General features: G+C 38.7%; 1 pseudogene; it reads right to left on the bottom strand.

Annotated features, from left to right (window-relative positions):
* Positions 1 to 1,761: 1,761 nt before the first annotated feature.
* Positions 1,762 to 3,315, bottom strand: LOC149300178 (leucine-rich repeat transmembrane neuronal protein 4 pseudogene; annotated as a pseudogene).
* Positions 3,316 to 13,728: the final 10,413 nt, after the last annotated feature.

Here is a 13,728-nt window from a genome sequence, read left to right as displayed (position 1 = left end):
TGATGTAAAGCTAGGAGCATAGTTAATGATACTTGTTCCAAACACTTTTTGCTAAGACATTGAAGTCTAGTACTGTTTTCATTATGTAGAATCTCTTGTGCTATAAATACCTTTTATTAAATATCATATATCCAGATTGCACCACAATGACTATTTTTCAAAAAAAACAAAAAAACTACACAGAAGCTTTTTTTCTTATAGTGTCATTATTATTATCATGGTATATATGTTTTTTTTTGTAAACAGGGATGATGGATGACGTCTGTCGTACAAGTTTCGTTCAGCATGTGTAACTCGACACATTGTACATTAGACAGATGCATTCGGCAGTACCAGTGGTGAAACAGTGGCCGGCTAAATAACACAGTAATAGGGCAACACAATCAGGGACCATCAGATGGCAAAGTGCGGAATTCCAATCTCCCAGCCGCCAATAGCTGACATTAAGAAATTCTTTAAATGGCACATTCTGGAAGATGACAAAGAACCCCAGCACAATTGCCAACTTGGTGGCCAGTGTGATACACAAATATGCCACCTTTTAATCATTATGTTTTGATTGGACAGTGCTACTCGCTGTTGATCAATCTCTTATTTCACCATTCACCAGTAAGGAGGCAAGTGGCACATAGCTGAGCCATAAATGGCACATCTCTCTGGAACTTAAACAGTTAAAATACAAGAAAAGGGCATCTGTAACATATATGTGAAAAGGGATATTATATAAAAATATATATTTTTTTATTCTCATATCCAAGTAACTCAACATTACCAGAAATAAAGTAACAAAAACATGTGACATTTGCTAAGCTTCAATTAACCCCTTCTGCTTGGAAAGGGTTAAAAGAATGTAGTATCCCTGAGCGTTCATGTGTGGAATACTGAAAGGATTTTGTTTAACCACTCTGCGGCCGGTTGGAACACCGTGGATCTTTCAGGTTCTTTGCACAGATCATACGATAGACTTTCCGACACATTTACAATTTGCCAGCAAGCAGCAAATGGCTTTTTTTTTGTTATTTGCTTTCAATATATACATTTTTATTTGATTTTGTTTCTTTTTTTTTTTGTAAAATATCCGCAGACGAGGAATTACAAAATTGTCTGACGACTGTCAATTGTTTGCATGTAAGGCAGTCTTTTTCTTATTCCATAAGGCAAATCATATTACTGAAACATATCAAAATGTAGATACAGAAAACAGGGTGTCTCTTATTTCCGTAAAACAAGCAAAAACCGGTCAGCATCTTTGGCTTAGTTCCTCTTGATATCCAAACCACAAAACTTTATTATATTTTTTCAATCCTGGATAAATCCTTTCATTAGTCCATAAAAAAGGCTGTGGGATAATTTCGAACAAATCACATTACAGGCACAGAATACCCTTTTCATTAAGGGAACTCAAGAGGTTTGTCCCTATCTGCCCCACTTGGCAAACACTCTCTCCTGCCATCGGAAAAGCCTTATTCAAATGAAATCTCATCCTCGAATGGACTTCCTTCATGTCTCAGCTCCCAGGCAAAAACAAAAAAAAAAAATTTAAAAACCCCCTTGTGTTTTCTCCACTGTCTTTCAACAAAACCAACCTTTACATCAAACTGGATAAAAAACCCCATATTCGACAACAGTAAAACGTTTTTAAAAGGGGTTATCTACCAGCTTCATAACTTTTTTAGAGACTGCAAAAAAACCTCATATTTTTAACCTCGACTTTGAACAGCAGCAAAATGTTTAGAATTTGTAATTTTTTTCTTATTTTTTTCATACCTCACATTCCCGGGAACCAGAGATGGTATATGTACAGGGTCCAGATCCATTAACCAATACATCCATGGGCTCAGTGTTGGAAGGTTTATAGTCCACATAATACTCCTGTAAAGGGGAGTTTATTTGTCTTTCAGACTCTCTGGCCTTTTTCCGTCTCCTCTTCATCATGGAACTCTGCTGTAGCTGCTTCATGCTCGCTGGATAACGTTTCCATGACACGTAGATGACCAAGAGAATCATGGCCACAGAAAGGAAAAGGGCCACACTGCCAGCTATTATTTTGTGGAATGAAACATGTTCATATTCCTGTTCAGCCATGGGTGTCTGCAGTTCTGGAGAAGGGCTAGGAGAGTAAAAGGTAGGCGGGACACTCTCCATCTTGAACACTGTAGGCTTGGGTACAAATTGGGGTTTTGGTGGTGCTTTGGTGGTCTGGTAAGTTTTCTCGGTCACCAGCATAGGTGTCTCGTTGCAAATGTTGTAGGTTTCCACCGCATCAGTAACCTTCTCACCTTGGATGTGTTTTGGGCCAGCACAGATCATTGTGCTGTCTTTATTGCCTTTGAAGTTCTTCAGCCACAAGACCAAAGGGCATATTGTTTTGCTGCATTCCCACATATTTCCAGAGAGCGTAATGGAAGTAAGGGAAATCCATGCATTAATGGTTTCCTGTGTGACATTGGTGAGCTTGTTGGAATCCAGGTTGAGCTTTTGTAGGTTGGGCAGACACTGGAAGGTCCCAGGCTCTATGTTCTGTATGTCGTTTCCTGACAAGTCAAGGTTGTGCAGGGCACTCCAAGTCCAAGTCAATCCCTGGCTGAGAGAACGGATCCTGTTCCATTGCAAATATAGAGTGCGCAGGTTAAAAAGTCGGGGAAAGTGAGCAAAATTCACCTTTGAGAACTGGTTGTGTTCCAGGTGAAGCTCAGTAAGTTTCAGCAGTCCGGCAAAGGCATTTCGAGACAAGCTCCTAAGCCGATTGTATCCCAGATCCAAAAAATCCAAATTGCGGCAGTCCTGGAAAACCCTGACTGGCACAGTTTTCAGAGAGTTGGAACGCAAGTGCAGAATCAAGAGCTTGCGAAGACCCTTGAACTGTTCCGACTGCAGTGTCTGCAGCTTGTTGTACGATAAATCCAAGCTTCTGAGGTTGGGAACAGGGTGGAAGGTGGCATTAGCCAAGTAGTTAATTTTATTGGAGCTCAGGATCAGTTCCTTCAGTCGCCGTATGCCCTGGAAAGCTTCCTCATCCACTGTACTGATGTAATTGTGGTCCAGGTATAGCCAGACCAGCTGGTTAAGGCCAGAAAATTGGTTTGACTTCAGTTTCTGGATACTGTTGTAACGTAAGGATAGTCCCTGGGAGCCACCAGAAATATTTTGAGGGATGTCTCTGAAGGCATGGGACTCGCAGTACACAATTTTCCCGTCACACCTGCAATTCTTTGGACAAGCTTTCTGTGCCCCCACAACCATCACCAGGATGAGCGCAGGCAGCACGACCACTCTTAAACTCATGCCGTTTAGCTGATTCATCAGTTGGAAACCTGCAACATTGCAAACAAACATGCATTGAAAAGCTATAAACCTTAAGAGAGGCATCGACTGAGCAAGTTCTCTTAACCCCTCCTAAAAAAACCGCTTAAGCGGTATAGAGAGTAATTGTTTTAATTAAACCGAAAAAAAATCAAAGAAAAAAAAAATGCAAGCCAAGTATTTCAAATCCTTTTACACATTACAGCAAAAATATCTCTCTTATTCCTAAAAATATCATAAGCTGTTTCGCTAAATTTAAAGAGATGACCTTCTTAACTTGGTGGCTTCCTAATCCCTTCTTCTTTCAAATTACTGTAGCGCATCGCTAACATGGAACATGTGCGGGGTCCTGTGATCGTCTAATAAAGAATTCATGCAAATTAATTTAGGATTCAGTAAAAAATGCTGTCGAAGGTAAAATGATATATATTTTTTTTCTGACCCATACGATACACTTGGTGGGAATATCCAATCTATTTTGAAATATGTGTGTGCTGTAGTATAAACGGGTTTATCGATGAGATAATGTAAAGGTAACAGATCACCATTACTTTGATAGGAACTAAGAAAATATATGAATAGAGAAAATTGATCAGCGTGAATTATACACAATGAAAAAGGAAGGGCTTGAGTCTGAATGAAATGTCCTTTTTTTTTCTTGGATGCAATCCCCTAGCGCCTGGAATTTAATTAAAAATGATGCTGGGTTTGCATGTGGTTGCTCCTAATGAGAGATCTGTTAACCCTTTCAAAGGCAGTGGTGCATGCCATGTACTCTTTAGCCATCTGCTCAACATCATTGAAACCTGAAGGGTTACAAAAATATTGTCGTAGTTCAGAGTTTTTAACCCAACCTCGGCTGCAGTCTGTTCATTACCTAGTCTGCCTCCCATGTTTTCCCACACAGGCACGCAGTCACACACGCACAATTCACAATGCATCTATTTATGGAGAAGTTTCTTTCTCCCCCGTATCGTTCCATAACCTTTCCTTCCGTCAGGTAAGCAGCTGATCGAGTACCTGACCTTGTTAACTAATGGCGGAATCTGAAAAGGGACCCTGAATTTGTCTAGCCAAACAGAATCTTTGCTTATGAAGAAGATCAGTGGGGGAAAAAAGCATTGCAAGAGGGGGGTTAAATGTTAGCTGCTTTTGCAGACTAAACCAGATAAGAGTCACAGGGACCTTGATTTTACAAAACAAAGTTCCTCAAGTTATCCAAAACATCATTCTCCCAAGACTTAAAAAAGGCGAAGAGTTAAAATGTCTAAGCCCCAGCTGGCATTTCCATGTTGTCTGCCACTAAAGAGGATTCTGTACGACTCTCTCCTCTATAACTGATTAATGAATGCCTTGGATTCAGAGGCATGGAAGAATAGGTTGGCAATCGGATGGAAGCTAGAGCATTGCCCCAGAAAGCCTCCCACACCACCAACAAATAGCGGACCCCTCCACAAGGTACACCCAGGGACGCACGGGGTACCAAATCTAGATAGCACTTCCGCATCAAACGCTGGAACAGGGGACTCAAGTTAGAGCATTTTGCTATGAGAAGGGGTTAACGTATGTTCTCTCGTGCATCGTAAGTAGGCTGGAATACATGTGCACATGTATGTAATAAAATATGTACGTGGTTGCACATTGATGCAATTCTGCATCATAAGTCTGCACTGTATGTGCTAATCCTTCACAGATATTGCTAACAGGTGTAAAGCCTTTACAAGGTATGTGCTTACCTCTGTCCTTTTAAACATGCCTTTAACGTGGCACATGACACCCTGGGTATGTTAAACACAACCACATACATACATATATATATATATATATATATATATATATATATATATATATATATATATATATATTATACACACACACAATGACAGATCTAATCTATATAAAGACATATTTAAACGCACATACACAATCGTAGTCTACAGTGATGTATCTGCTATACGTTGCACAGAATTGGATCACCTTGTATCTTTTACAGATCCAATAATAGGAAGTAAATCAAGACACACATAGCTTACAGCCATCCTCTCTATCGCAGACACATACACCGGCAGCCCCTTTGGTGGGAATCAAGCGAGAAACTTCACTCACCCATTCTTTGTCACCCAGCAATTCCTTGGTCTCCAGAATATACGTGTATTTATTTTTTTTGTTCCTCCTCTCAATTACAAAGCACCAATTCCTTCATGGTTCATACAGGTCTCAGTGTCAAACCATCCTGGACGCAGACGAGGGGGCTTTTCCTCTTCGAACCTTTGATGAATAAGAAGAAATATATATATAGATGTCTGTCTGTATGTATTGCAAAGTTTATTTTTGATGGTTCCTCGTGGAATAAAAAAAAAACAATCCTGAGAGGGTAATAGAATTTAAGAGAAGGGGAGAGAGGTAAGACCCCTTTCTATATGTGCCAAATCTGGCGCGGGGGGTCTTCAGACAAGCAAAATCCTTCGATTTTGAGTGCAATGCGAGGTGGAGAATTTAGCCCCGGTAAGGAAGGTATACAACTTCTGTGCGATACCTAACACGTCTTGGTCACCGCTGTCTGCCATCCTTAGCAATCCATCCTTAGCCCCACCACCTCCTTTACGCCGTCAGAAGCAATAAGGCCACACCGGCGATGTCTGGTAGCCCCAAGTTTAGAAGAAGTGCTGCTTGGGTTTTTCCATGGAGCTGTTCAGGTTTCCACTGCTATGTCGCTGTGTTGGAAGCAGCTGGGATTCAAGAGATTTTTTTTTTCTCTCTCGCTCGCTCTCTCAGAGACTGCTGATGCTCAAAAGCTTGCAGCTCATGTCCTCGTTCCAGCGACAGACTGCCCTCTGCCGACGGAATTAGAGGAGACAGGCAGAAGCCAGAAGCCCGACGCGGTCCGTCATTGCGATGCAACACAGTGCCTCTTGCTCTTTCACAAAATACAATTAACTCCCTCGCCTCTGAGAGCCATTTGTGCATTTGATGAATGGATTATACGTCAGAGGTCCGCGAAGCCCTGTCTGATTTAAAACACAGCGTTATTGGTAAAGATACATCGCAGACACGGTTTATCTTGTTAAACCTTTAATAAATAATTCACGTGTGATAACTCCTTTCAGATCTCAGAAGGGTAGTGCAGGAACGGAAGAGTTCTGGACCCTCTGATGCCACCTACCTATATTATCTCTTTTTTTTTTTCTTCAAGCTTTGAAGGAAAAAAAGCCGCTTCGACCAATTTGCCATTTTCTTCGGATGCCTTTTTTCCGTCATTTGATTCATTTAAGGTTCTTGGTTACTAATTAGAGGAAAAAGAACGTTGAAAACAAGAAAATAATAATTACAGATAGCAGCCTTCAAACATATGCAAGAACATAATAATAATGATAATTAAAAAAAATGCGATGTTCTAAGGTCCCTTAAAGAGGCACAATTCTGGTAACCAGCGAGAGACTATTAACCCTTTTGACTGCCAAAGGAGGTAAGCAATGCACTCAAATATATCACGTTACAAAACATACAAACATAGATAAAAACCACTTGGCCCTTCTAGTCTGCTCATTTTTTCTGACGTAGAGACTCAAACCTTAATCGTTCCTTGGTCTCCTCTAAGATTCAGGATAGCTTTGTGCCTATCCCATCCATTTTGAAATGATCTTACTGTATTAGCCTCTACCACTTGTGATGGGAGGCTGTTCCATTTATCTACTACCCTCGTGTTACTTCTTTATAGAAACAACATTTTCATTTTTAATAGTCCCACCGGTGTTATTTCTTGAGATAAAATAGCTGAACCAGTTGCCTTGCAGAAGTTACATTTTTGCTGAGAAATAAAAATTATTAGGTTGCCGGCATATTAAATAACAACGGTTATAAAAAATGAAGTATTAATTTTGTTTCTTTTTTTTTTTTTATTAAGCCGTATGATTTTTATTAGGAAATAAAATATTCAAGCTAATATTCATGAACAGTTATAGTACAGTAAGCAAGCAGGTACCCTATTTTTAATATATAATACATCCTCTATTTATCCTATATTTAATATATCATGATATCCGCCTTGGAAGAAATTATTTCTTTTACAAGGCATGGCTCGCTCTTGTATAAACAGCTCCTGGAAAGATGTGTTTATATGGCTGCCATGTCTAGACCTCCATTCATATAATTTTATACATACGGTACTTTTATAAATACTGTATTTTAAGGGCCAGAGGGGCACCTTTGTTTTCGGAGGTGTGGTTGGGCTTTGCAGAACTTTGTACGACATTTAGAAGAAGAATAACATATTTAATTTACTTAATAAACATATGTTCGGGTGTTTTATATACAGTGATGTCATTTTTTGGACTGTAAGACACTACGACTCATTCATAGGTAACAAATATTATGAGCTACTAGAAAAGAGGGGCATCTGGAGAGGGAAGAGGGCAGGGGGATTATGATCCAGAATAGAGACTCTTCCTTATATACAGTATAGAAATACTTAGAAGTAATGCAGGCAGGGGTAGGCAGGGGTCAATTGCCTCCTGGTGTGTCCTGATTTCAGCCACTACCAAAAGCGTTTTATATGGTGTCACTTGCAGTTCCACCCATTGCCACCAGGGGATCTAATAATAAAATTACTTCAGACAACATTTAAACCCTGACTGGATCCTCTCAGTGATTCCTTGATGTGAATGCATGTAAAATTGTCCCCAATAAGCATATTGTCTGCCAGATGTTGTTTTGGACACTATAATACTGGCCCCCCTCCCCGGTCACATTAAATCAATTAGGAATGTTGTTATGTGACATCTTGGCTGGATATATTTATAGTAGGACATTTTTATTAAGGTGTTTAAACCATAAACCCAGTACAGAAGGGAAGCTTTCCTTAAAGCTCATCACCCTTATTTCGAACCTGTCACTGCTGTTGATACAGTATATAGTCCATTAGGGGTTATGAATAACAAGACATTTTGGTGAAAAACTTCAAAAGGTGTCCTATCACCGTGGCAACCAAGGGAAACGTCTAATTCTATCAGTTGCTATGGTGACATGGCCACTTTTTAAGATGTATATTTTCTTCCAACTTTTTAACTTCAACATTATCATATTATTCTAGCTAACTGGCTACAGATTCACAGCCTATAAAATCAATGACATCATACAATATACTGTTGGATCAACAGAACGCCATTCATACAAACCTAATGGACATCCGTTTCTTTAAAAGGGGACTTATACTTAACTTGTATGTCATGGGTTCTCTGTAATATCATGGAGTTTTACTTCATTAAAAGGGTAGTAGACAAGTGGAAAAGCTTCCCAACAAATTTGATAAAGGTTAATATAGCAAGGGAGTTTACGCATGCATGGGATAGGCACCAGACTATTGTTAATATGACACAAGACCGGGTAACATTTAAGGTTTCGGATCGGGTTTGTACCTTACAATGCATTATTTGCCCAAATCTTCTATGTTTATATATATATATATATATATATAACCTATTTTACTGTTCTAAATATAAGCAAGAAGAAGATTTCAAGAAAGTTTGTCAGTTTAGTAAACTGTACATTTAGACGGCAATATAATTAAGAAACCCATATAAATATCATGTTTATAGATTTAAATCATTCACCTCCTTATGTTCTTGTTAGCAGACATCTTAACGTTACTTAAGTTATTGCTTCCTATTCATGGAAGCGGATTCCGGCAGCCATTGTACGGGTGAGAATAAGATCCCACCACCTAGCACTTACCACTTCAACATCATCGTTTTATTTATATGCATATGTTTTACGCATTATAAATATATAATATAAAGTGGTCTTAATGGTAACAAGGGGGTCCGGAAACGTCACGTACGCTAAGGGCTTTCTGGGTGAGTTAACTCTAAACACATCTCTTGTGAGTGGTTAATGGAGCCTGGTTCCTTATAGATTTGTGTCTTATAGTTAATTGACTCGTTAACTAAATTAGCTGATGCCTGGATTTACTAGAGAATAATGTGGGAAGCACAGAATGGCTTTGTTGCTCCTTCATTGGCCTTGCAGCCAATTGTAAGAGTCCATGTTAGAATAAAACGGTTTTCGGGCCTATTTAAGAGATATTTGGAGTCAGGAGAAGATATCCTAAACGTGCGCATGTCCGGTCTTCTTTTATTTTAAGTAAAAGTATTTATTCCAGCTACCCGGTTTCTACCTGCTTTGGGTTGGACAATCAGTAGAACGGTGCCGACGAAGCATCCATGAAACAAATGTTGTCCATTTTTCAACAAGGAAAGCCTAATATATCCTGCTAGTTACTAAATACCATTCAATTCACAAATAACATACGTATGAAAATACTCCCTGTACCATTTAGAAGTACCCAATGGGTAGTTATACAAATGCTTAACTACTTACCCACTGAGAGGGTGGTAGATAAGAGGAATAGCCTCCCAGCAGAAGTGGTAAATGAGAATACAGGGAGGGAATTTAAACATGCACGGGATAGGCATAAAGCTATCCCGAATCTAAGACTAGACCAACGAATGATTAAGGTTTGAGTCTTTAGATCAGGAAACATTGGGCAGACTAGATGGGCTGAATAGTTCTTATCTGCCATCAAAATCTATGTTTACGAGCCTACAGAACAGGTTAAGTTAGTTCTAGGTATCAATAATCTTACAAACAGTAGATTTTTTTAACCCCTTCGTGACAATGCCAGTACATGTACGGGCTCACAATGCATTCTTCTTAATAGGTTTTAGGACAACCCATTGTCCTTAAGGGGTTAAACTAAGACTGATCTTTAAACTAATCAGATTCCAGACCAATTCACAGTTCACTGATTAGTTTTTCAGCATTTAAAATCTAGACCGAAACTGATCGGAGAAGTAATGTTATTTCCTCTTTTAAAGACATGAAAAGAGCCGTTTAATAAATCTTGTTAGGACTCCTGTAAGTGACTCTTTTTGATTCTTTTTTTCATGTTTCACTACTTACTGCAATAAATAAACAAAAACTCAAAAGGCGTTCCCACCTCTCGCTTTTTGAAGTATGAAAACGTAGCGGATATTTGGGAAAGAATGCGTCCTTTCCATGAACAAAGTCTCCGCTGATAAAAAATTGGGTCTCAAACTTTTTTGTAGGAGTAAAACATATGGGCTTGGAGAGGAAAAAAAATGTACTATCGGGGATTAGGTGTACAAAGTGATTCTGGTCCGTTCAGCTGGACCATTTGTTGCTATGGTGATAAAACCACTTTTATTTGTAAGAGAATAACTTTTTTCAACACAATTGTTTTTGACCTCGGAGACAAATTTTATAATAAGAATGTTTTTAATCTTAAAGGAGAGTTGTGGTGTTTAGGCGCCCCCCCCCCAAAAAAAAGATAATGGTTTCAGATTTTATAGAAAATATTAATGACAAAAAAAAACACATTAAGTTCTCAATGTCAAAAGACGTTTCAGAACTTGGACTGCTGCTATGCTTCAGGGTTACATGAACGGCTCTTTTAAAGGGACACTCCTGCCATCATATGTATTTTAATGCATGTGATAGCTGCGGGCCGCTTTACATTTTTGGGGTGTCCTTTTTGCGCATGCATAGTAGATTGGTCAGAATACCCCCATATGCATTTCACCCTTTCCTCTCCACCCCCCCCAGCTATTTGCTCAGTCAGATATACTTACCACCAGTCTGTTCAGATCCTTGTGCTCATGCGCAATCAGTGGCAAGAATCGAGGGACCACAGAAGAGGAGGGCATTCTTCATCTTTTAAAAAATGCATATTAAAGCAAACTGTCCCACAATAATTGCCCTGTTTTTTTTGTCATAATATTGTGACTGTGATATAATGGATGAGTTACAAAAACCTGTTTGAGGCTTTTATCTCCAGTGGACTTCTGCGGTAACGTAATAGACCACCTAGTGTGACTACGTCAAGCTTAAACAGTAAGGCTGATGTAGGATTTATAACTATATAGGTTGAAATTTAAGTTTTTCCTATATTATTTGACATCTCTGGAGTTTGTTTGCCGTGTTTAAAGTCCTGTTTGATGTCACATTGTTTAATCTGGAATGTACAAAAGCAACATTCCTTTCCCTAAATACATCTTTGGTCTTTTGTCTGGTCAAAGGAAATACTTAAAAATGGTTAATTCAGGAGTAGTGGGGTCTATTCACTAAAGGGAGAGTTGGGAGGAGAGTTTCATTTCTGCTCTCTAACTTCATTGTTCATTTTGACGAACCAACACTGGTAGGTTTCTCCAGCAAGGGCTGGGCTGACCCTCTATAATAATTATTATTAATATTATTATTATGTTTTATTTATATAGCGCCAACAATTTACGCAGCGCTTAATACAAAACGTATATTCAAGGGGTCTGACAAGGCAAGAATTGACAGACTAAGACAAACCGATACATTTGGTGGAGAGAGCCCGGCTCGCAAGCTTACAATCTAGAGGGAAATGGGGTGCCAAAAATAAGGCATAGAGAGAGGGTGAGAGGTAGTGTGGTGGTTGTATCAATGACAAGGAAGTTCTAGCAGCTAAGATGGTGCGGCTTCTCTGGAGAAGTGGGTTTTGAGAGGTTTCTTGAATGTTGGGAACGCTGAAGGTTCGGTGGAAGTAGATTCCAGAAATAAGGGGCAGCCATAATCAAGTGCACTATAATGCATATACAAGTGTATGACGAGGCTTTAGAAATTCTCATTAATTTAATTATACTTTATACAGGGCCAACGAAACTCGTTCTACAACAGAAGGTCATTGAGATTGGCCTTTCATACTGTATAGTGAAAACAACTTCCAGCATATGCAATTGAGGTTACTACAGTGAAGGAATTTAAACACGCTTCTGATTATCATAGTGCGATCTAGAACATTCAACATGCCCAATAACTATGCAATCATTGAAGAATGTACAGCATGTGTATAAATGACAAATTCAATTACCATGTTTCTATAATGGTTAAAAAAAAATGCCAAACTGGCAATTATTTATACAGGACAATTGTTGATGAGCTACAACTCTCATTGGCTTTAGCTTGTCTTCTTGAAATTGTCGGACAATCAGTTGGTCAAAGCCCCACATTTCCAATGCATAACTAGTTTAAAAAACGATTTGGTTTAAAGAAATGTCATGGAATAACATTAGAAATGGAACATTTTTTTCTGTTAGATCAGCAGCTAATGGGTTTTGACCCCCGTGGTGAGTCTGTAAATCCGGATATGCTGCACGATCCTTTTTTTTGGCACTATAGTTGTCTGTATCCGCAGCCCTGTACACAGCACCCAGCATGTATTTATAAGCAAAGACGCGTAGAAGACCTTCTGTCTTCGACTGCACAAAGCGGCCACAGATGGTTTTATTCATACATTCGAAAGGAAAATGCTATTTTTAAGACACCCTCATTTAAAAATAACACGTGGTCATAAGGTGCCGCGCCCAGGCTTTGTTAACACTTCTAGCCTTATTTTACATTAATCAATCTTAAAATAAATTTCCAATTCCATAAAACACATTTATACGTCTTTCCTTTTTTGTGCAAAAATACATTCAATGGATCCACATAAGAGGCTTATTTTTTAATGAAATTATTACGCTCACTCAAAGAACATCTACACATAAAGTATTAACCTATAATATTGTCAAAAATCCTCTTGTTCATGTCTTAGAACCGTTTATATACAGAAAACTAGAATATCTTTCTATATTATAATATATATAATATTTCAGCGAGTTAATTTTTATATAAAATTATTATAGGTGATTTCTAGCGTACATTTAACGAAATCTATTTCTAGATACTTAGAGCTAATTACTTTCTGTTGTATTTCAATAATTACACTAAATTATTTAAACTTTTCAAATGTAATGTATCAACAGTGTCTGGAAAACCACGCAATTAATGTTCACTGAACTGGTTCAGTCATGTTATACGGAGAAAGCAGCCTGAGTTGGTGGAGGCTTATTTTATCTACGCCGGGGAAATATAGTAATGTTTGGATAAAAAATGTAGACTCAATAACATTGGGTTCGAGGTGTAATTATCTCAGGCCTATCTTAATGGCTAGCGGCGTTTAGTTCCCTTAGCCACCTGTGCCCATGCTGAGGTCAATGTAAAATGCGTTGGTTTATTCCCAGCACTAATCTTTTCAAGTCAGAATCTGAATCTTTTTAAGTCAGTGTGTAATAATAATGGTTCTATGGGCAAACTTGACCTGGTGTCACGATCCATGAGAGGTCTGATGTTGGGAGAGGGACTCCAGTATGCAGAGGGGTACAAATAAGTAGGCAATTAATATAATGTTCAGGCCCATTTCCAAATGGCAAAGATACAATCGTGCATAAAACCAAACAGAAGACTAGCTTTAGGACATGGCTCCAATTCAAAACATGTGAACGTTTAGTTCATCGCATGTCCATTAGATATAAACATTCCACCACTTCATTATACTTCACATCA

Source organism: Sceloporus occidentalis, unplaced genomic scaffold (genome assembly GCF_023333645.1).
Source record: "Sceloporus occidentalis isolate IW3139 unplaced genomic scaffold, rSceOcc1.0.p SCAF_26, whole genome shotgun sequence".
NCBI lineage: Eukaryota > Metazoa > Chordata > Lepidosauria > Squamata > Phrynosomatidae > Sceloporus > Sceloporus occidentalis.
Note: the sequence above shows the minus strand (reverse complement) of the source record. Positions and strands in the feature narration are given on the sequence as shown.